The following is a 21,456-nucleotide window of genomic DNA, read 5'->3' on the forward strand; positions in this document are numbered from 1 at the left end:
TCTTAAACCAGCGAGGCTGGCTTCGAAACTGCGCAATCCTCCTGTCTCCGCCTCCCAAGCACGGGGATTACAAGCGTGTGCCACCACACCCGGCATCCATCCATCCATCTTTCTTTCTTTCTTTCTTTCTTTCTTTCTTCTTTCTTTCTTTCTTTTTTTGGGCACTGGGAATGGAACCCAGGGGCATTCTACCTCCAAGCTACATCCCCAGCCCTAGTTTTTATTCTTTATTTTGAAACAGGGTCTCCCTGGGTTGAAGATGGCCTCACTAAGCAGCTGAGGCTGACCGCAAACCATGATCATCCTGTCTTAGTCTCCCAAATGCTGGGATTACAAGTGTGCGCCACCACACCCAGCTACTAGTTTTCTTTTTTAATTAGAAAAGTTAAACCTTATTGTGTTAAAAATTCTATCTGGAACATTGCATAGCCAATAAACATATTAATAGGGAAAATGACAGAATATAAATTAAATTTTCAGTATGGTCATAATGACAGACCAAAAAAAAAAAAAATGCAAAGAAGCAAAACCATCATTGCGCTCGTCAGGAGGCCTGAGACCCTCGCCACGCTACAACCCTCCAGGAGGCAGCTGAGTCCTCGAGGAGCCGACCCTGTCCACAGCCCGCACACAAGAAGGATCACAGTAGCACTTTCTGTGAAGTGAGAGCTGGTGTAACTCCCTTCTTCGGCTGGGAAGGACTGTGGGATTACGGAAATGGAGTAAATCTGCCACTACCTCTGTATAGGGGCTGAGACCTTGTTCTGTTCTGGGAGACTCAGTAATGAGATTGTAGGCTGGGCGGCTGCAAGTCGGAAGACATTAAGTGAATCTGTGGGATCTTACGAGGCTGAAGCTTACCAACAGCTTCAACTACACAACATGCCTTTAAGATTTAGTAATTGAGCAGAAAGGTAAAAGCAGGGCAGAGGCTTCCAAGCAGCTGGGATGGCTCTGATCGTGATGATCCACACGTCCCATGAAAGCAAATGCCTCAAGAAAACAGAAGGGTCAGCTGTGAACAAGGACAAAAACTTACAGAACCTGGGGCTGAGGGTGTAGCTCAGCGGTAGAGCACATGCTTAGCATGCACAAGGCACTGTGTTCACACCAAAAAAGTTGCCCTAGGATACACACAACAAAATGTATTGAAAAATCACAACCTCAGGGCTGGAAAGCAGCGTGGAACCTCCACGTTGCCAGCGAAGAAGAGCTGAGGCCCAGGTAAGAAAGCCTCTCTTCTAAACGGTCTACAGACTGAGCCGGGCGTGTAATCCTCGTGCTTGGGAGGCTGAGACAGGAGGATCACACAGGTTCAAAGCCAGCCTCAGCTACTTAGTGAAGCTCTCAGCAACTTAGTGAGACCCTGTTTCCAAATAAAACATAAAATAGGTCTGGGAGTATAGCCCGGAGGTAGAAAGCCCCTGGGTTCCACCCCCAGTACCACCAAAAATAAATAAATAGTCTACAGACCTGGGAACGAAGGTATTATGACGTGACCAGAGTAACCGATTTCCTGGCAGGGACTGGGTAAGCGAGTTGGATTTGAGAAATGATTGATTCTGGAAAAATACAGTTGGCCGCACTTTGGACGCCACAGGAAACAAGGGCCCATTCCCTGTAAGTGGTCCAGCCTCACATGAATAAATCACAGAGCCACTGAGAGGAGATAGAAATCTCCCACTCTGGGCCTAATTAGTCATTTCACTTAGCAAATGGGAGCGGCCCGACCTATTTCAGGTGTGGTTGACAGCTCTGCCGGAGGGAAACACCTTCCAGCTAGGGTTCTGGGCCAGGAGGCTCCACCGGCAGCCTCGGTCCTTCCTGGGGTCACTTCAGTGCAGGGCAGGTGTTTATTTACTTGGTGTTCCTCTAACTGGGTTTCAAGATGGCTTTAAAGCAACCCAGAGAACACACTTCCCAGTGTGTGGGAAGTGGGACTATCCCAGAGACTGCTTTACAGAGAACAGAGGGGTCCCTCTTACACTTTGCTTTTTAAGAATACTAGCTGTGGAGGCAGTGCTGCTGGGGCCAGGGGTTGGAAAGCTTATCTCTGGCCCTACCTTGGTCAGGGAGAGGACATTTATGCTGGCCCAGGCCCTGCCATTATCAGACACGAACCTTCGACAACCTGAAGTCAGTTGGGACCATCACACATGCTCAACCAAAAGGGACCTTTGAGAGTATCTAATAGTCCAACACACTGGTTTTCCAGAGAAAGAAATAAAAACTTGAAAGTTGGTGACTTGTTCAAAGTCACCCCACAATTTATGAACAGAGAAGGGATGAGACCAACACTTCCCATGCCAGATAAGCAGCCAGAGGCAACAGCAGGCACTTACCAAAGACCATGTGCGAAGTACCACAGGGGAGCTTACTTCTCACTGGAAAAATAGGACATGGTCCCCCAGGTAAGATAATACTATTGAGTAAAAATAAGACACGGTTGAGGGAGGAGAGGTAAATGACCAAATGCATAGCACAAATAACCAAGAGGCATGGCAGTCAGGAAGAATCCTAAGAGGAAGAGGGTGGGGAAGGATAGGGCACCTAAACAGAAATGAAGCGCAGTCTTTTGCAGGGTGATAAATAAGGATAAGGCACCAGGAAAGGGTACTGTGCAGTCAGGGGCCTGCGCCAGATGCAGCCTGGCAGGAGAACAGCCTGGCTGACCCATGGGCCCTGCCAGCCCAAGGAATGCCCTCGCCTGCCTGTGCCACAGGGACGAGGGCAGCATGTTCCAGGTGGTAATTGCCATTCTGAATGAAAGCAGCTAATCCCAGGGCTCTTCAAGCTCTTTACACAAGACTTTTCCATTGCTGATATACCGGGGACCAAGACCTACTTGATCATAAGGCCCAGGATACGGCTGGAGGCAGAGCAGACAGCTGCTGTGGGATGAGGCCCAGCTCATAGCGAGTGATGGATCTCAAAGACCATGGGCAACTTCAAGATTAAACAAGAGTGGATAAGGATAATGAGCTGAACATGGTTCCCCAAAGGCATGTCCAGCCAGGTGTGGTGGCTCAGGTCTGTAATTCCAGTACTTGAGAGGCTAACACAGGAGGATCACAGGTTCAAGGCTAGCCTCAGCAACTAAGCTAATGAGATCTGTTTAATGAGACCCTGTTTAAAAATAAAAAATAAGCTGGGTTTGTAATCCCCGTGCTTTGGAGGCGAAGACAGGAGGATCATGCAGATTCGAAGCCAGCCGAGGCGCTGGCTTAAGAGACCCTGTTTCCAAATTTAGAAAAGTATAAAATAGGTCTGGGAGTGTAGCCCAGACATAGAAGGATTTCCAGGAACCCCAGTACCACCAATAAATAAATAAATAAATAAATAAATAATAAAATAAGGCTGGGGATGTAACTTGGAGGTAGAATGTCCTTTGGTTCAATCTCTAGTATCACAAAAATAAACAAACAAACATGTCTATATATTAACCCCTAGGATATATGAATGTGACTTTATTTGGAAAAAGGGTCTTTTTCTTGGTACTGGAGATTGAATCCAGCGGCATTCTACCTAAGAGCTACACGCCCAGACCTATTTTTTATTCTTTATTTTAAAACAGGATCTCACTAAGTTGTGGAGGCCCTCACTAAGTAGCTGAGGCTGGCCATGAACCTAGATTCTACTATCTCAGTCTCCCAAGTACTGGGATTACAAGCGTGCACCACCACACCCGGTTGAAAGAAAGGTCTTTGCAAATGTAACTAATCTAAAGATCTTGAGATGAAATCATCTTAAATTACCTGCCTGGGCCCTAAATTCATGACCGGCATCCTTAGGAGAGTGAGGCACAGGGAGGTTAGGAGAGGAGGACTCACAGAGACACCCAGGCTGAAATCAATGTTAAAACAGGTAGAAACTGGAGTGACACGTCTAAAAACCAAGAACACATGGACTACAGCAGGCGCCAGAAGTTAGGAAGGAATGGAAGATTCTCCCTCAGAGTCTCTGCAAGGAGCCAACCTGCCAACACCTTCATCTCGGATCTCTGACCTTTACAACGATAAGAGAGTGCATTTCTATTGTTTAGAGCCACCCAGTCAGTGGCTGCTTATTAACGCAGTCCCAGGAAACAAACACAGGAGGGAAAGGGGTGTAAGAAGCCGGCTTGGGGTTCAGGAAGGCGGTCAAGGGACCAGCAGCCTGGGCTCACAGAGGACATCAGGCCGCTGTGTGCGAGGGTCAGTTAAAGACACACATGGTCCTCCTGTCTCTCGGGTAACGGCTGCCACCAGCAGGGCTTGCCATCTCTCACAGAGTCTCTGCTCAGATGTATAGTCTGTCCACTCACCCAAGCCTCTTCCACCCCTCATCCTCTACCAGGAGCTTTCCCTAGGAGACCGGCACAGTCTTTCTCCCCCAAGTAACCCAGAATCCATCTCACTGAGAGGCAGTGTTCTCTGGTTTTGGAGTCAAAAAGACCTAGCCAGGCGTGGTGGCACACACTTGTAATCCCAGCATTCGAGAGGCTGAGACCAAAGGATCGCGGCTCAAAGACAACCTCAGCTACTTAATGAGGCCCTTTGCAACTCAGTGAGACCTGGTTTCCAAATAAAGAATAAAAGATCAGAGGGTGTAGGTCGGAGGTCAAATGCCCCTGGGTTCCATCCCCAGACCCACCAAAAAAAAAAAAAAAAAAAGGACATGGATTTTAATCCCAGGGTGATTTAGGATGTGAGTGATTTGACCTCCCAGAGCAGCCTTGGCATTCTTGTCTATAATCGGGGTAAACAATTGCTGCCTCTCAGGGTTATTGTGACCATCAGAAATACAGTGTATGGGAGACTTCTGGGAAGATGGCGACCGAGAAAAGCGGGGCTTAAGAGCCCCGCTAACAACCAATCTCCATTACCACAAAATCAGCGCCTTTCATAGCCAGAAAACACCATCACCAGAAAAACAAAAAAAACCACCAGGCCCCAGAGAGAAAGCAGACTGAGAACAGAGCTCAGAGCCACAGAGGAGATACACCGGCCTCACGCCCGAGGACGCAGCAGCAGGGCCATACAGCCGGCGGCGGCAGCGGCGAATTCACCGGACGGCTACAGCAAGCCAAGGTGAGCCGCTGCGGAACAGCCAGGCAGGATCTTTCGGCGCAGGAAGCATCTAAAGCTCCCAGTGGCTGAGCTCAGCACACGCTGCAGGGACTCAGAGTGGAACTCAAAACCAGAGAAGAAAAAATACGCCAGTCTCACGGCCAAGGGAGTGGCAGCGGCGACATATTGCCACCAGCGGCAGCAGCAGCGAATTCACCAAGTCCAGTACAGCTACATCTGCGTACTCAAGAACAGTGAGTCAAATTGCGGGCCACAGAGGAGAAATCCCAGTACTGTACTCCCTGGGACTTGACCCAGTGGGGGAGTGGCGGTGGCAGAGATATCACACCATAGGAGAACGTGCAACCTGGCACCCCCCACAGTCTAAAGCAGCCTCTATCGACTCCCTGGGTCGGAGACTCTGTGATACAACCCAGTAAAGGAGTAGTGGGGTCTGAGATACCACAGACTCGAGATCCAAACCACCTTAAGTGAAGTCATAGTGACCCAAGGGAAAGAACCCAGAGAAGGCACAAACTTCCGAAATCATGGGAAAGAGGAATAACACTGGAGCAATGAATGCCCACAACATCAGAACCCGATAAAACAGAAAATCAGAGATTTCTAGAAGATCAAATCAGGAAAATAACTGTAGAAATAATAGAGGTGCTTCGAAAAGAACTCAGAGAGAGCCAAAAAGAGATAAAGGATGCAATTAATGAAGTAAAGGCCTCAATTCAAAGCATGAGCAACCGATTAGACCACATGGAGAACAGAATCTCGCTCTTAGAAGATGATCATTCCAAAAATGAACGCATAGTTTCTAATCTAGAAAAAATATCCGACAGCAGGAATCTGACATTGAAGAAATATGGGCCCATTTTAAGAGAGCTAACCTAAGAATAATTGGAATAGAGGAGGGAAAAGAAAGTGAAACCAAAGGGATCAACAATCTCTTCAAGGAAGTAATAGCAGAAAATTTTCCAAACATAGAGCAAGAGGTTGATACACAGGTCCAGGAAACTTATACAACTCCCTTTAGACAGGATCGGAGAAGAGGATCCCCACGCCACATAATTGTCAAAATGACCAATGTGGAAGCCAAGCAGAGAATCTTAAAGGCAACAAAAGCAAAGGGCCAAGTGACATTCAGAGGCAAACCAATTAGAATCACTCCAGACTTCCCAAACCAAGTCATGAGAGCCAGAAGGGCTTGGAGTAACATATTCCAAACTCTGAAAGAAAACAACTTCCAGCCAAAAATTTCCTACCCAGCAAAACTTTCTATCAAATTAGATGGAGAAATAAGAAGCTTCCACGACAAACAGAAACTGAAGGAATTTATGTCTTCAAAACCAGCGCTAGAGAAAATACTCAAAGAGATTAACTACAAAGAAGAAATAGGTAACACACACCAGAACCAGAGAAACAAGATTTTCCATCCAACAGACAACTAAGATTGGTTATCTGTGGAGATTCATTATTTATGTTAGTCTTTTACCTATCTCTAAATGGTATTGTTTGCCTTTATTGTTGTTAATTTTTAGGATTTCTAGTTGGAATATTAATATACCTTCAGATATAGCATTTGGAAATATTTTATCCCATTCTATTAGTAACTGTTAACTCTGTTTACATTGTCTTTGGATATACAATATTTTTTATTTTTTAGGGAGTTTGTATACTCTTCTGTTGCCTGTGCCATTGAAATCATATCCAAGAAATCACTGCCAATTTCAATGTTGTGAGGTTTTATGACCCAGATTTTCTCCTAAAAGTTTAAAGTCTTAAGATTTATATTTAGGTCTTTTATCTATTTTGAGTTAATATTTGTATATGGGATTAGGTAGGGGTCCAATTTTATTCTTTTCCATGTAATTATTATGTTTCAACAATATTTAGTTAAAAGATTATTATTTCCTCCACCAAATGTTCGTGGAAACCTTGTCAAAAATAACTTGACAATATAGGGAAGAATTTAGCTCTAGGCTTTTATTTAACTCCAATGGTTTATATATCTGTCTTTAGAACAGTACTACACTGTTTCAATTATTGTAGCTTTATATGGTTTGAAATCAGAAAATATATATCTTATAGCTTTGTTCTTTTTCAAGATCGTTTTGGGTATCTAGAGTCCATATTCCATATTACGATAGATTTTTTTTCTGAAAAATAAATATATAAATATATGATAGTTTCACCTAAAAAAATAGAAAATATATTCTCTGGTAAGAAAGAAAGCAAAAGGAAATATTGAAATGTTTTCATGTAATTTTAATTTTTCAACATTATTTAGTTAAAAGATTATTATTTCCTCCACCAAATGTTCGTGGAAACCTTGTCAAATATAACTTGACAATATATGGAAGAATTTAGCTCTAGGCTCTTATTCAGCTCCAATAGTTTATATATCTGCCTTTAGAACAGTACTACACTGTTTCAATTAGTGTAGCTTTATATGGTTTGAAATCAGAAAATATACATCTCCTAACTTTGTTCTTTTTCGAGATTGTTTTGGGTATCTAGAATCCATATTCCATATTAGGATAGTTTTTTTTTTCTGAAAAATAAATATATAAATATATGATAGTTTCACCTAAAAAAAAAAAAGAAAAAAATATTCTCTGGTAAGAAAGAAAGCAAAAAGAAATATTGAAATATTATCTTTATGTTATCAAAAGCTTGGTATCAGACAAATGAAACTGTTATGTGTGATTATAATTTTTAATTTTGGATAAATTGCTATAATACTAGATGTCAACCACTAAGCCAAGCATGGGAAGGAGGGATGGGGAGGGAATGGGGTGGGGATCGGGTGGGGGCTGACTGGGCGATGTGTGCATGTATGTCTACAAAAGTTTTCTTTGTATCCCACTATGATGTATGAATACAGTGCACCAATAAAAAATAAAAAAAAAGAAATACAGTGTATGAGCCAGACATGGTGGTGCACACTTGTAATCCCAGCATTCAGGAGGCTGAGACAGGAGGATCATGATTCGAGGACAGCCTCAGCTACTCAGTGAAGCTCTTTGCAATTCAGTGAGACCTTGTTTCAAAATAAAGACTAAAAATTAGGGCTGGGAGTATAGCTTGGAGGTAGAATGCTCCTGGGTTCCATCCCCAGTATCACGGAGAGAGAGAGAGAGAGAGAGAGAGAGAGAGAGAGAGAGAGAGAGAGAGAGAGAAAGAGAAAGAAAGAATATGGTCTGCTATAGTCTAAGCCCACCTCGTTCTTACTGCTGTGGATACAGAGATGCACCACTCGATGGCTCTCCCCAAAGGTGCTCCTAGCAGAGTTGTTGAGCACCTACTGTGTTCTCTCTTCTTTTTTGCCTTCAAGGCCCTTCTTCCCCATCACCAGCTGTGACCTCAGTTCCCTACCTGCCTCCCATATATGTCCAGTACGGGGGGTACTGGGGACTGGACCCAAGGACATGCTACATCTGAGTTTTACCCCAAGTCCTTTTTTATTTTATTTATTTATTTATTTATTTATTTATTTATTTATTTTGGTGGTACTGGGGTTCCTGGAACCCTTCTACCTCCGGGCTACACTCCCAGACCTATTTCATATTTTCATTTGGAAACAGGGTCTCTTAAGCCAGCAAGGCTGGCTTTGAACCTGCACGATCCTCCTGTTTCTGCCTCTCAAGCGCGGGGATTACAAGCGTGCGCCACCACGCCTGGCACCCCAAGCCCTTTTTAATTTTTAATTTTTGTTTTGAAACAGAGTCTTGCTAGGTTGCTGTTAGTCTTGCTATATGCTGAGGCTGTCCTCAAACATGTGATTCCCCTGTCTCATCTTCCAAAGTACTGGGGTTGCAGGCATGTGCCACCACACCCGGCCCAATACATATTTGATTTGTAAATAATGAATAAATGATGTCAAGTGAGTCATTCAACCTCTTAAAATGTCATTTTCTCCTCTGTCAGTTGGGACTGATAAGTGCCTGCCCTCCCTGCGGTCTCTCAGGGCAAAGGTAAAGAACAAACAGAGGCAGCGGCTGTGGAGGTCTAGGAAGAGGGGAAAGCGCCACACTAAGCCCCGGCTGCACCCAAGGCCGCCCTGCTGGGCCCAGGACGGCCACAGCGAGACCTCAGGGTGCTCAAACCACCTTGTGCCCAGAGACCCAATAGGTCCAGGACCTGTGAGGCCCACGCCTTGAACTGGATGCGAACTCCCTGCCTTCCTGCTCACAGTAGAAAACCTTCACCCAACTCTGGTAATGCCTCTTCCTAGCTGGGTGACCAGGTCGCTTCCCCTCTCTGAGCCTCAGTTTTCTCTTCTGTAAAAAGGGCCAATTATTCCTGCCCATCTGGACACACAGCCCCGAGGAATGGGTGAGATAATGTGTGTGTATTTGCAAAGTTCTAGAAAAATACAGTTTATTATTAAAGCAGTTCCCATCAGGTGGAAAAACGCATGTGAAGAGCAGAGGCACACGGGTTCCCTGGGCAATGTGCAAGGGGGCTGCACAAATGTCACGCTCTTTTCAGGTCTTGTGTAGAATTCTCCAACCAAGTACAAAATCTTAGCCAGGTGCAGTGGTGCATGCCAGCCATCCCAGTCACTCCAGAGGCTGAGGCAGGAGGATCCCGAGTTCAAGGCTATCCTGGACAACTAGCAAGACCCTGTCTCAAAGTAGAACAAGAGGTGGGGATGTAGCTCAGTGGTAAAGATCCCCCTGTGTTCCATTTCCATCCATCCATCCATCCATCCATCCATCCATCCATCCATCCATTCTCTCTCTCTCTCTCTCTCTCTCTCTCTCTCACACACACACACACACACACACACACACACACACACACACACACTCCTGCATGGCTTTGCCAGGAAACCAAAAATATTCTAGCCACAACTCAAAAATATTCTAGCCACGGGACAATCAACTCAGTTGCTTAGACCAAAAAGATAGTTTTTAAAAACACCACACACCACACACCACACACCACACAATCCAGTCCCTCCCCCAAAACACACATCCTGTTTCATAAGAAAATAAGTGGAAACCAACTTGAAGTAATGAAACTCAACTTGGAGATATTCATTCATTTCTTTTCCTTCCTTCCTTCCTTCCTTCCTTCCTTTCAACCCAGGGACATTCTACCTTGTAGCTATGCCTCCATTCCTTTTTAATTTTTTTGTTTTGAAACAAAACGAGGTCTTGCTAGGTTGTTGAAAGTCTCACTATGTTGCTGAGGCTGTCCTCAAACCTGGCATCCTCCCTGTCTCAGCCTCCCAAGTACTAGGATCACAGTGGTGCACACCACACCTGGGTGAGGTGTTCCTGAAAGGCGGGGCCTCCCTGTGATGGCAGCAGACACAAGCATTTCAGTTATGTCCGCAGGTGGAGAGGTTCCAGCAGAGGTGGGGGAGGGAGTGCGCTCCTACCAGTCCCCAGGGCTGTGAGGACAGGACCTGCAGCCCAAAGGCGCGTCTGCCCCACTCAGAAACCAGCTCTATTCATCCAGCTGAAATGCTAACCAACCTGGAGACCCCTTTTGCTGGTTGTTTTAACCAGCCAGGTACTAAAAATGCTGAAAGACCAACTTCTCCTTACCCATATCCTTGATGGAGAAACCTCCCACTCCAACTCCCTGCTCCCCCACAAATGGCCTCCCCATCACACAGATGAAGGGCCCTCCTGGAACAGCAGGAAGGAACCTCAAAGGAGACCACCTGTCCGGGGGTCCCCGCTAGACCCACGGCCCAGGCCAACTGGCCCCCTGGGCTGTCCAGGGCTGAGACAGACACACCGAGTTCCAGGTTCAGGACCATCACAGCCAGGATGCTATGTGCAGCCCATGTTTTACCCTTGGGGCTGCCTCTTCCTCTAAAGGCCTTAGTCCTGGATGGAGACGACATACACCAGCTGTTAGCTCAGGCTCCCTTTAGAGGTTTCTGTTTGCTGGTGCAAAACCCTGAAACACTCGAGTGGCAGACTGCCTGGTAGAAAGCGCAAAAGCTTTGCAATCAGGTTTGGATCCACTGACTGCTACTGGCCGGCTCTGGACCTGTGGAGAAGTGTCTGTCCCGGCCTCGAGTCCTCATCCTTCAAAGTAATGCCCATCCCACGAAATTTTATGAGGTTAGTAAAGATAGATGGAAGGTTCCTGGTATATGGTCGGTGCTTAATCAGGGGTAGCCATTGTTTTAATGCCACCCCACCCCAGTGCTCCAAGCTCCAAGGCCTAGCCCCACCTCCATGACCGCCTCCTGCCCCTCCAGCTCTCCTGTAACTCCTTCCCAGCATGCACCATCCAGCTGGGCCAAGCAGGGTCTCCTGCTGTGCAGGACAGGGCAGGGTTGGCAACCAGAAGGCAGCAAAGCTGCTCCGTGTCTGTTTACTTAGGAAAAAAAATGCCTGAAATCTTAAATGATTGAAAACCTTCCCTACTGCATTCTGCTTTGATGGTTGTAAATCAATAAGTAAACACGCAGAGATGAGGTTTATTCAGGGAGGAACTTCTATTACATGAACTTTTCTTCTGAAAGCTGTGGTATTACACAGTGTCCCACTGGCAATCACAAAGGGCAGAGGTATTGGATGATTCTGAAAAGTCCCTCAGACTCTTCAAAGAAAATTTATTTCTAGCCGGGCGTGGTAGCGCACTCTTGTAATCTCAGCATTTGGGAGGCTGAGACGGGAGGATCGTGGTTCAAGGACAGCCTCAGCTACTACTTGGTGAGGCTCCTTGCAACTCAGTAAGACCCTGTTTCAAAATAAAGAATAAAAAATTAGAGCTGGGGGTGTAGCTCGGAGATAGAATGCCCCTGGGTTCCATCCCCAGTACTGCCAAAAGAAGAAGAAGAAGAAGAAGAAGAAGAAGAAGAAGAAGAAGAAGAAGAAGAAGAAGAAGAAGAAGAAGAAGAAAGATTATTTCTAACACTTGTCTTTTGAATTAGTGTGTGTGTGTGTGTGTGTGTGTGTGTGTGTGTGTGTGTGTGTTACTAGGGATTGAACCTAGGGGCATTCTACTTCTGAGCTATACCTCCAGCTGTATTTTTTTAAATTTATTTATTTATTTATTTATTTATTTATTTATGGTACTAGGGGTGGAACTCAGGGGCTTTTCTACCTCTGGGTTATACCCCCAGACCTATTTTTTATACTTTATTTGGAAACAGGGTCTCACTAAGCTGCTGAGAGCCTCACTCAGTAGCTGAGGCTGGCTTCGAACCTGTGCGATCCTCCTATTTCAGCCTCCCAAGCGCTGGGATTACAAGCATGCACCACCACGTCCGGCTAATTCTTTATTTTAAAATAAGATCTCACTAAGTTGCGGAGGACCTTACTAAGTAGCTGAGGCTGGCTGTGAACCTGCAATCCTTCTGTCTCAGCCTTCCAAGTACTGGGATTACAAGTGTGTACGACCACATCCAACTGAGACCCTGTTTCAAAATAAAAAAACAAAATAGGGCCAGATGTGTAGCTCAGAGATAGAATACTCCTGGGTTCAATCTCCAGTACCACAAGATTAATTAATTGTTTAATTAATTAAAAGTACTATGACATTGTAGACAGCATAAAGAGAAAAAGTATATGAAAGAAAAAAATCCATGTCAATTTCACCATCTCTAGAGGATGTCACAGTGAATATTTTGGTGTCTTTTAAGTCATATATATATATATATATATATATATATATATATATCTTTTTTATAGGACATTCATTTCAAAAAGATCAAATGAGGTGGGTATACTGGTGCACAGCTGTAATTCCGGAGTAGCTGGGATTACAGACATGTGCCGCCACAGCTCACTGGGATTCGGAAGGCTGAGGCAGAAGGATCACAAGTTCAAAGGCAGCCTGGGAAATTTAGCAAGACTGTCTCAAACTGAAAACTAAAAAGGACTAGGGATGTAGGTCAGTGGGATAGTATCCCTGGGTTCGATCTCCAGTAGAGAGAGAGAGAGAGAGAGAGAGAGAGAGAGAGAGAGAGAGAGAGAGAGAGAGAGAACCAGCCAAACAGCCTCTGATTGCACATGGAAGGCTTCCCTCTCCTGTTTTCCATTCTTCTCACTCCTAAACAACTTGTTAGCAGAAAAAACAATCCATTGCATAACCACATCTTGTCTTATCGGGGGTTGGTGAACTTCAAACCTCTGAGTAAGTTGATGCAGTCAAATCTGCTTTCCACTTTCAAGCCACAGAGTCAATATTTACTGGCCATGTTGCTAACGCAGACACTGGTCGCGGCTGTGATGCCAAGTCAGCCTGTCTAATCGCAGCAGTCTGAGCGGCACCCGCTGGCTTTACTGTCCACAGGCCACGGCACTAGGTGAGTGGTTCTGGCACTGAGCAGGCGGCCTCTGGCCGGGGAAGGATGCTTCCCATAATCATGACATTGCAGGAGGTTAGGCTGCTAGGCTGCGAGGTATTTGAGAGAAATGGAGGCTCTCTGGGGGGAAGGAACCTGCCTAAGCACATGCAACTCCAAACCAAAGCCCCTGCTTCCATATCAACTCTGAACACATCATCATGGAGAAACAGTGGGAAGGCGGTGGGAGCCAGCCCATCTCACCTGGACTCATGACCTGAGAAGGTCCTTCCCAGAAGCAGCCTTGTCCCTTGCAATGATGATTCAGTGAGATCATGACATCAATTGTCTTCCTAGCCTTTGCTCATATAAGCTTTTTTGTTTGTATATCTGTTTGTGGTATTGGGGATTGAACTCCTATCTCTCCCAGGCCAATTTTATCTTTTATTTTGTTATTTTATTATTTTATTTCATTGTTGCTAAGTTGCTGAGTCTGGCCTTGAATCTGCAACCATCCTGTCTCAGCATCCCAAGTACTAGGATTACAGGCGTGCAAGCTTCACCACACCCACTCTCATTCATATAAGTTTTTGTTAAGCACCAGCTATGGGATGGTGTTACTTCTTTGCCAGAGCAGTACCACTTTGCTCACCTCTTTGGGTGTGCGCTACCAGGGCCAGGCACAAAAAGTATTATTTTGAAGGCTGTTCAAAGCTGCTTCCACCTGCGGGAGGAGGCAAAAGACTTCACTGTGGGGGGTCAGGGATGGCTTCTGTTTGGGAAAAACTTCTAACACATTTGGTTTTTTTGCAAGAAAGGCCCAGCGTTTGCTCAGAGAGCGGTTGTAACATCATGGAGCTTAACTGCCTGTATGTAAAAAAAAAAAAGGGGGGTGTCTTGCCTGGGGGGCAAGTACAAAGGATGGTAGCAGAATTGGGGACTAGAGTGGGGATCTGGAAGGCCCAGTGTCATGGCAAAGGTCCCAAGTCACAGGAGCAGAGGTGTCCATTACCCAACTTTAAGCCATTTACTTTTTTTTTTTTTTTTTTTTTTGCAGGTCTGGGGATGGAACCCAGGGGAATTTGACCTCTGAGCTACACCTCCTGCCCTACTTTTTATTCCTTACTTTGAAATAAGGTCTCTCTAAGTTGCAGAGGACCTCACTAAGTGGTTGGGGCTGTACGCAAACCCCAATACTGGGATTATAAGCAAGCGCCACCACGCCCCGCTGGCATTTACTTCTCAATGCAAAAATTCGTATCACCTCCAAAACTTCCGTGAAGCTCAGTTTACCCTGCAGCCAGTCTCAGCCATGAGGACAGACCCGGACGTGGGCCTGGGTCTCTGTTGAGTGGGATCAGCCTTGCCTTGCAGGGCGGGATGGCCCTCCGGGTCCAAGGGTCTGAGTGGAGAGGAGGATGTCAGGGTTCCCTGGGGAGCCTCTGCAAGGCTGGGTCAGGGAACACAACTTCCTGTTGCTCTGGAATGGAATGTTCCTTATTCTTATTTGCGCACTGAAGGATGAAGACCCCCAGAAGGCTGGAAAACATGAAGGGAATCTGATTCCACCTGTGGTATGTCAACAACCTGTGAGACAGCGGCAGGCTTAGAACAAAGAAACAGAGCAGGTGAGAACAGAGCTGCCCCCAGCGAGCGGCTTGGACCCGGGACTCCAGGGCAGAACAGTCACTACCAGCATGGGGCCCTTCAGCCTCCTGCCAGGGTCTCAGCTGCCCTCCGCCCCTCTGCCTCACCCCCTTTTCTCAGGTGAATTCCTCCAAATCTCAGAGGGTAGGAATGTCTACCACCCAGAAAGCAGCCTCTCTACTGGTGGGCCTCACCTCAGGATGCTAAGCAAACCTCAACTCAGGACAAGAAGGAAGCTTCCTCTCTCAGCTCCCCGAGCCCTGTGCCCAGGCTGCCAATGCCAGGGGTCTGGATACAAGACTGGGTCCCGAGGCCTCGGGGGACAAGCAGGCAGCAAAGGGTGCGCAGGGGCCCGAGCCGGCCCTGGGAATGGGTTAGACACAGGACAACCGGGCTCTCAGCAGCCTCCCATTAAACCACCAAGAACACTGAATACATGTGACCCTCCTTATTCTCTGGAGAAGACCTGAGGGTCGCAGGTAGAGAGAAAATCCCAGGCAATTTAGCACCACAAAGAAAACACTGGCGCTGGGCATGATGGTGCGCACCTATAATCCCAGTACTTGGGAGGGTGAGACAGGAGGATCGTAAGTTGAGGGCCAGCCTCAGCAACGTAGTGAGAGAACCTCTTCCAAAACAAAAAATCAAAAGACCGGGGTGTAGCTAGAAAGCAGAATGTCCCTGGGTTCAATCTCCAGCACCAAAAAGAAAAAAGAAAAAACTGAACAGGAGTCAGGAGTTGGTGGGCTTAAATCCCAGCTCTGACATGTTGACAAGTTAGCTCAATTCTTTGAGGTTTGGCTTCTTCAACTGTAAATGGAAGAAATCCCAGCCCCCCCACCACCACCCTCTCCCCACATGAAGAGTAAGTCCGGTAATGCCCAGTGCAGATCCAGGGTTAGAGAGAGACGGGTCCTGACACTCAGGGCTCGTCTCCCCTCTTCCTACCCAGCTGCTCTCTGAAAAGAGTGGGATTAACTGAGGTGGCTGGTGGCTCTGAAATGGGGTTTCTGCAGTCCCTGGAGGCTCCTCATGGGCAGTGAGAGGGGACAGGGCCTGCTCACCTCTCCTTCCCCTTACCCCGGGGCTGCACCCTCGCTGAGACCCGCTGACACCATGACTGCCGCCCCTTTCTAGTCCACTTTACAAAGTTCTGCTGCTGAGTAAATAGTAAACCCTAAACCGGGCGCAGTGGTGCAAGTTTGTAATCCCAGTACTTGGGAGGCTGAGACAGGAGGATCGCAGTTCATGGACAGCCTCAGCTACTTAGCAAGGCCCTCTGCAAATTAGTGAGACCCTGTTTCAAAATAAAGAATAAAAAATAGGGCTGGGGGTGTAGCTCGGAGGTAGAATGACCATGGATTCCATCCCCAGTACCGCAAAAACAAACAGATAAATAAATAAATAAATAAATAAATAAAGTCGGGCATGGTGGCCACGCTTGTAATCCCTGTACTTGGGAGGCGGAAACAGGAGGATCGCGCAGGTTCAAAGCCAGCCTCACTGGCTTAAGAGACCCTGTTTCCAAATAAAATATAAAAAATAGGTCTGGGAGTGTAGCTCAGAGGTAGAAGGGTTCCATTCCCAGTACCACCAAAAATATAAAATAAATAAATAAATAGAATAAAATAAGGCTGAGGGTGTAGCTCGAAGGTAGAATGCCCCTGGGTTTCATCCCTAGTACCACAAAAAATAAATAAATAAACTCTACTAGAGATCAGGAGAAGGCACATTTTGTCTGCAGAAGGCTGAACAGTAAATACTTGAGACACTGAGGGCCAAGAAGAAGAATGTAAGGTATTATGTAGGTATTTATATAACAAGAGAAAACAAAGGTTTCCACGAGTTGTTTTTTTGGTTCACTGCCAAAGTGTGTGTGGAGGGGGGGGGGGAGGTGTGCTTGAGAGAGAGAGAGAGAAAGGAGAGAGCGGGGGCACAGAGAAAGAGACAGAGACAGAGACAGATTGGGGATTGAACCCAGAGGCATTTTACCTCTGAACTATACACCTAGCCCAGCCCTTTTTAAAATTTTTATTTTGAAACAAGGTCTCACTAGGTTGCTAAGAGTTTCCCTAAATTGCTGAGGCTGTCCTCGAACCTCTGATCCTCCTGTCTTAGCCTCCCAAGTACTGGGATTAAAGGTGTCTACCACCCTGTGCCGGGCATGGTGGCGCATGCTTGTAATCCCCGCACTTGGGAGGTGGAGACAGGAGGATCACGCAGGTTCAAAGCCAGCCTCTTTGGCTTAAGAGACCCTGTTTCCAAATAAAAAATATATAATAGGTCTGGGAGTGTAGCTCGGAGATAGAAGGGCTTCCAGGAACCCCAGTACCGCCAAAAAAATAATAAAATAAAATAAATAAATAATAAATAAAGGTGTCTACCACCACCTTACCCAGCTTCCACTAGGTGGTGGTGATGGTGGTGGTGGTGGTGGTTGTTGTTTTGTGGTACTGGGGATTAAACCCAGGGGCAGTCTATCTCTGAGCTACTCCCACAGCCCTATTTTACTTTTTATTTTGAAACAGGGTTTCACTAAGTTGCTGAGCCTGGCCTTGAACCTGCAATCCTTCTTGTCTCAGCCTCCCAAGTATTGGAATTACAATCATGGGCCACCACACCCGGCTTCCACGTGTTTTTAACTAGTGAAATTCAAAACATAATAATTGAGGGTTTTTTGTTTTGTTTGTAATATAGGTATTCCAATAAAAAGAATGAAAACTTGTTGAGGCTTTTTGTTTAATGTGGGCCCAAATTTAATATTTCCTACCATCAAATTCACTGGAATATTCATCTGTAAAACCCATCTTTAGCTCCAGGGCTAGTCACACACAGGTGGTGGGGAAGATTTCAGCCGTTGGGCTACATAATTTCCGTGTGTGTGTGTGTGTGTGTGTGTGTGTGTGTGTGTGTGTACGTGCACGCACACGCACACGCACTATACTTGGAATAGAACCCAGGGCTTTCTACCTCTACATTATACCCCAGCCCTATTTTATTTTTTATTTTGAAACAGAGTCTAAGGTGTAGAGGGCCTCACTAAATTGCTGAGGCCGAGAGCGAACCTGCAATCCTCCTGTCTCAGCCTCCCAAGTACTAGGATTACAGGTACGCATCACCATGCCCAGCTAGGGCTACAGTTTCCTGTGCCCTGGATTGGACAATATAGGAGCCCTTGCAGGATAAAGGTCTTGGGGTTCAGAAGCCTGTCAAAGGCTGCTTTGAGGTAGGGTGATCAGAAGAGACACTCAAGGCCAGAGCCATCCCTTGTGGAAGGCCCTGGGAGCTCCAGGGTTGCAGGATCTTCTGTCTACACCAAGAGCACTGGGTGCTTTACTACAGCCCAGGAGATGGGGAGCCTGGCAGCCCTCACTCCTGGGAGGAACTGGAGCTCACTCCTGGGGCCTCTCAAAAGCACCCCTACCCCAACAGCATTCTCTCAGAAAGCTGCCCACCAGAGCCCTCCAGGCCAGCTTCTAAATGCAGAGACAATGAAGCAGACCCCCTGGCTGGGGACCTCGGACCCTGTTTCCTGCTTCTCGAGGGAGGAAGGCAACACCATCTACCTAGCAGGGAGATCTCTGCACTTACTCCTGGCTAGCTGGGGACGGGTAAGGTCCCTGAGTCTCATTTTCATCCCTTTAGAAGATGGAAACTATTATATTTGCTTTACCTACCTTGCGTTGCCTTCAGAATTTAAAATTATCCCTAAAAATTCAACAAATGAATGAGACGTAAACACCATGCAAAACAGTGGAGAAGCAGAGAGAAAGAGGTTTGGAAGGAAGGAGAAAGCACAGAAGACTCCAACCACTTGAAATCCTCCCACGGTGAAAACATGAATGTATCTTTACAAAACTCTCAAGCTACCAAAAATACACAAACACAGTGGCAGAGCATTGACAAAGCCACAGGGAGACGAGTACATGCTGGTGATTACAAACTGGCTCGGAGTTTCTAGTTTCGACCATTAAGGAAATCACTCAGAGCCTGCCCTGGGATGCCAACTCCGGGGATACACTCAACAGAAATAACGCAAAGAAAGGAAATTAAACAAATGTGTTCGCGGAAATACTATTATTTTTAGAAGTGAGAAATAACAGGGGGAGGTTAAATAAACTGGGAATGCCCACGTAGCAGAATGTTATAAAGTTCACAAAAGTCTATTGATGGCATTTATTTTTATTATTTGTGGTGCTAAGGATTGAACTCCGGGGCATTCTATCTCCAACCTATACCCCAGCCCTGTTTTATTATTTTATTTGGAAATGAGGTCTCACGAAGTTGCAGAGGGCCTTACTTAAGTTTCTGAGGCTGGCCTCATTCCTGTGATACTTCTGTCTCAGCCTCCTAAATACTGGGATTACAAGCGTGTGCCACCACATTTGACTTACATTTATTTATTTATTTATTTATTTATTTAAAGCCAGTATTCTAGCCAGATGTGGTAGTACTGGAAAGCTGAGTCTGGAGAATTGCAGGTTCAAGGACAGGCTCAATAATATAGCAAGACTCTGAGCAACCTAATGAGACCCTATTCATAAATAAATAAATAAGGACTGGGGGTATATCTCAGAAGTAGAATGAATGCACCTGAATTAAAGAAAAAAAGTATTATTCAAAATGTTAGCATCATGAAAATAAATAAATAAATAAATAAATAAAGGTTGAGGAGCAGTTATAGATTAAAGGAGACTATAGAAATATAGCAACAAGCCGGGCATGGTGCTGCACGCTTATAATCCCTACATTTGGGAGGCTGAGGCAGGAGGATTGCACGGGTTCGAAGCCAGCCTCAGCTACTCAGTAAGGCTCTCAGCAACTTAGTGAGAACCTGTTTCCAAATAAAATATTAAAAAAAAAAATAGGAGCCGGGCGTGGTGGCGCACACTTATAATCCTAGCATTTGGGAGGCTGAGACTAGAGGATCACGATTCGTGGACAGCCTCAGCCACTTAGTGAGGCTCTTTGTAATTTAGTGAGACGCTGTTTCAAATAAAGAATTAAAAAAAAAAAAACAGGGCAGGGGGTATAGCTCAGAGGTCAAATGCCTCTGGGTTCCATCCCCAGACCTGCAAAAAAAAAAAAAAAAAAAAAAAAGAAGAAGAAGAAGAAGAAGAAAAGAAAAGAAATACAGCAACAGCAACAAGATGCCACACATTATCCTATACTGCATATTATATTGCAGGAAAAATTGCTATAAACAATACCAATAGGAACTGGACATGGTGGGGCACACCTATAATCCCAGTACTTGGAAAGCTGAGAAGGAAGGATTGCGGGTTCACAGCCCTCTGCAACATAGTGAGACCCTGTTTCAAAATTATAAGTAAAATAGGGCGAATAGGACTGAGGTGTATCTCAGAGATAGACTGCCCCTGGTTTCAATAAAATTAGAATAAGAGTGATAAATTAAAATATTTTATCAGTATTAAAAGTCTTAAATTTTATACCGTGCTGCAATAATGAAAGAAATTCCATGTCCATGGGGAAACACAGTGAAGTATTATGGGATGAAAAGGCATAATGTCTATAACCTATTTTCAAATGTGTCAGAAACAGATTAGATAGGCAAACAGACAGACATACATTGCCTGTCTCATAGGAAAAAAAAGGAAAAAAAGACATGAAAAAAAGGCGAGAGAAAGAGACAGGAGATGAATAAATTAAAAATGTGTATAACTGGGTCAAAGGCAATAAGAGTTCTGTTATTATTACAACTTTTCTATTATATTTGAAATTATTTCAAAAAAAGTTTGAGTAAATGAACTCTGAATACATGGAGAGGTATAAATAAAAAAAAAACACGAGTCAAGAACAAAATACAAAATTTACACACTGGTCATAAGTAAGCAGAAAAGAAAGTATATCCAGTAGATGGCGGATGAACGGCTTCCGTGACCCAGCACAGGCTCCCGGCCCGGCTTTCCCACTGCAGACCGAGGGAGGAGACCCGGCCAGTGGCGCACTGGGAGCTGGGCTCCTTTCTGACTGGAGCGTGTGCGAGGCAGCCACTTTGTTTGAGTGGCTTTGTGCTTTGTCTTTCTAACAATGGATGATGAAAGCGCCTCCCCCTAGTCCTGGGCTTCAGTCACCCGGGCCCTCAAGCAGTCGTCTGTCCCCTGGCAGATTCATCCGGTCGCCCTCTCCTCCCGCCTTCATACCCACTCCCGGGTCCCTGCTCCTCAGTCCTGGCACAGCCCTTACTCAAGGTTACCGCCATCTCCCAAATTGGGCTGTGAGGAGCTTCCCGGCCCAAAGCAATGGCTTCCTTCCTCCTCTGAACTCCTGGCACATGATTTTTGCGGTCCCTCCATTAGCACATGGTCTAGTTCACGTGTTAATTCCATTTGCTTCTGGGAAGAGTACCCATGCCCTTTAGCTCTTGTGGGACGAGGCCTGGGAGGCTGAGACAGGAGGATTGCAGATTCGAGGCCAGCCTCAGCGACTTAATGAGACTCTTAATAACCTAGACAGACCCTGTTCCAAAAA

At 45.8% G+C, this 21,456-nt stretch overlaps 1 protein-coding gene across 2 annotated transcripts in view; it reads right to left on the bottom strand.

Moving 5' to 3' along the window:
* DAPK2 (death associated protein kinase 2) overlaps window positions 1-21,456 on the bottom strand; it is a gene marked incomplete at both ends in the record, with an annotated part of 121,024 nt that overhangs the window by 90,048 nt on the left and 9,520 nt on the right. The gene's annotated exons all lie outside the window — the stretch shown is intronic.

This window comes from Muscardinus avellanarius (genome assembly GCF_963383645.1).
Source record: "Muscardinus avellanarius genome assembly, chromosome: 3".
Taxonomy (NCBI): Eukaryota; Metazoa; Chordata; class Mammalia; order Rodentia; family Gliridae; genus Muscardinus; species Muscardinus avellanarius.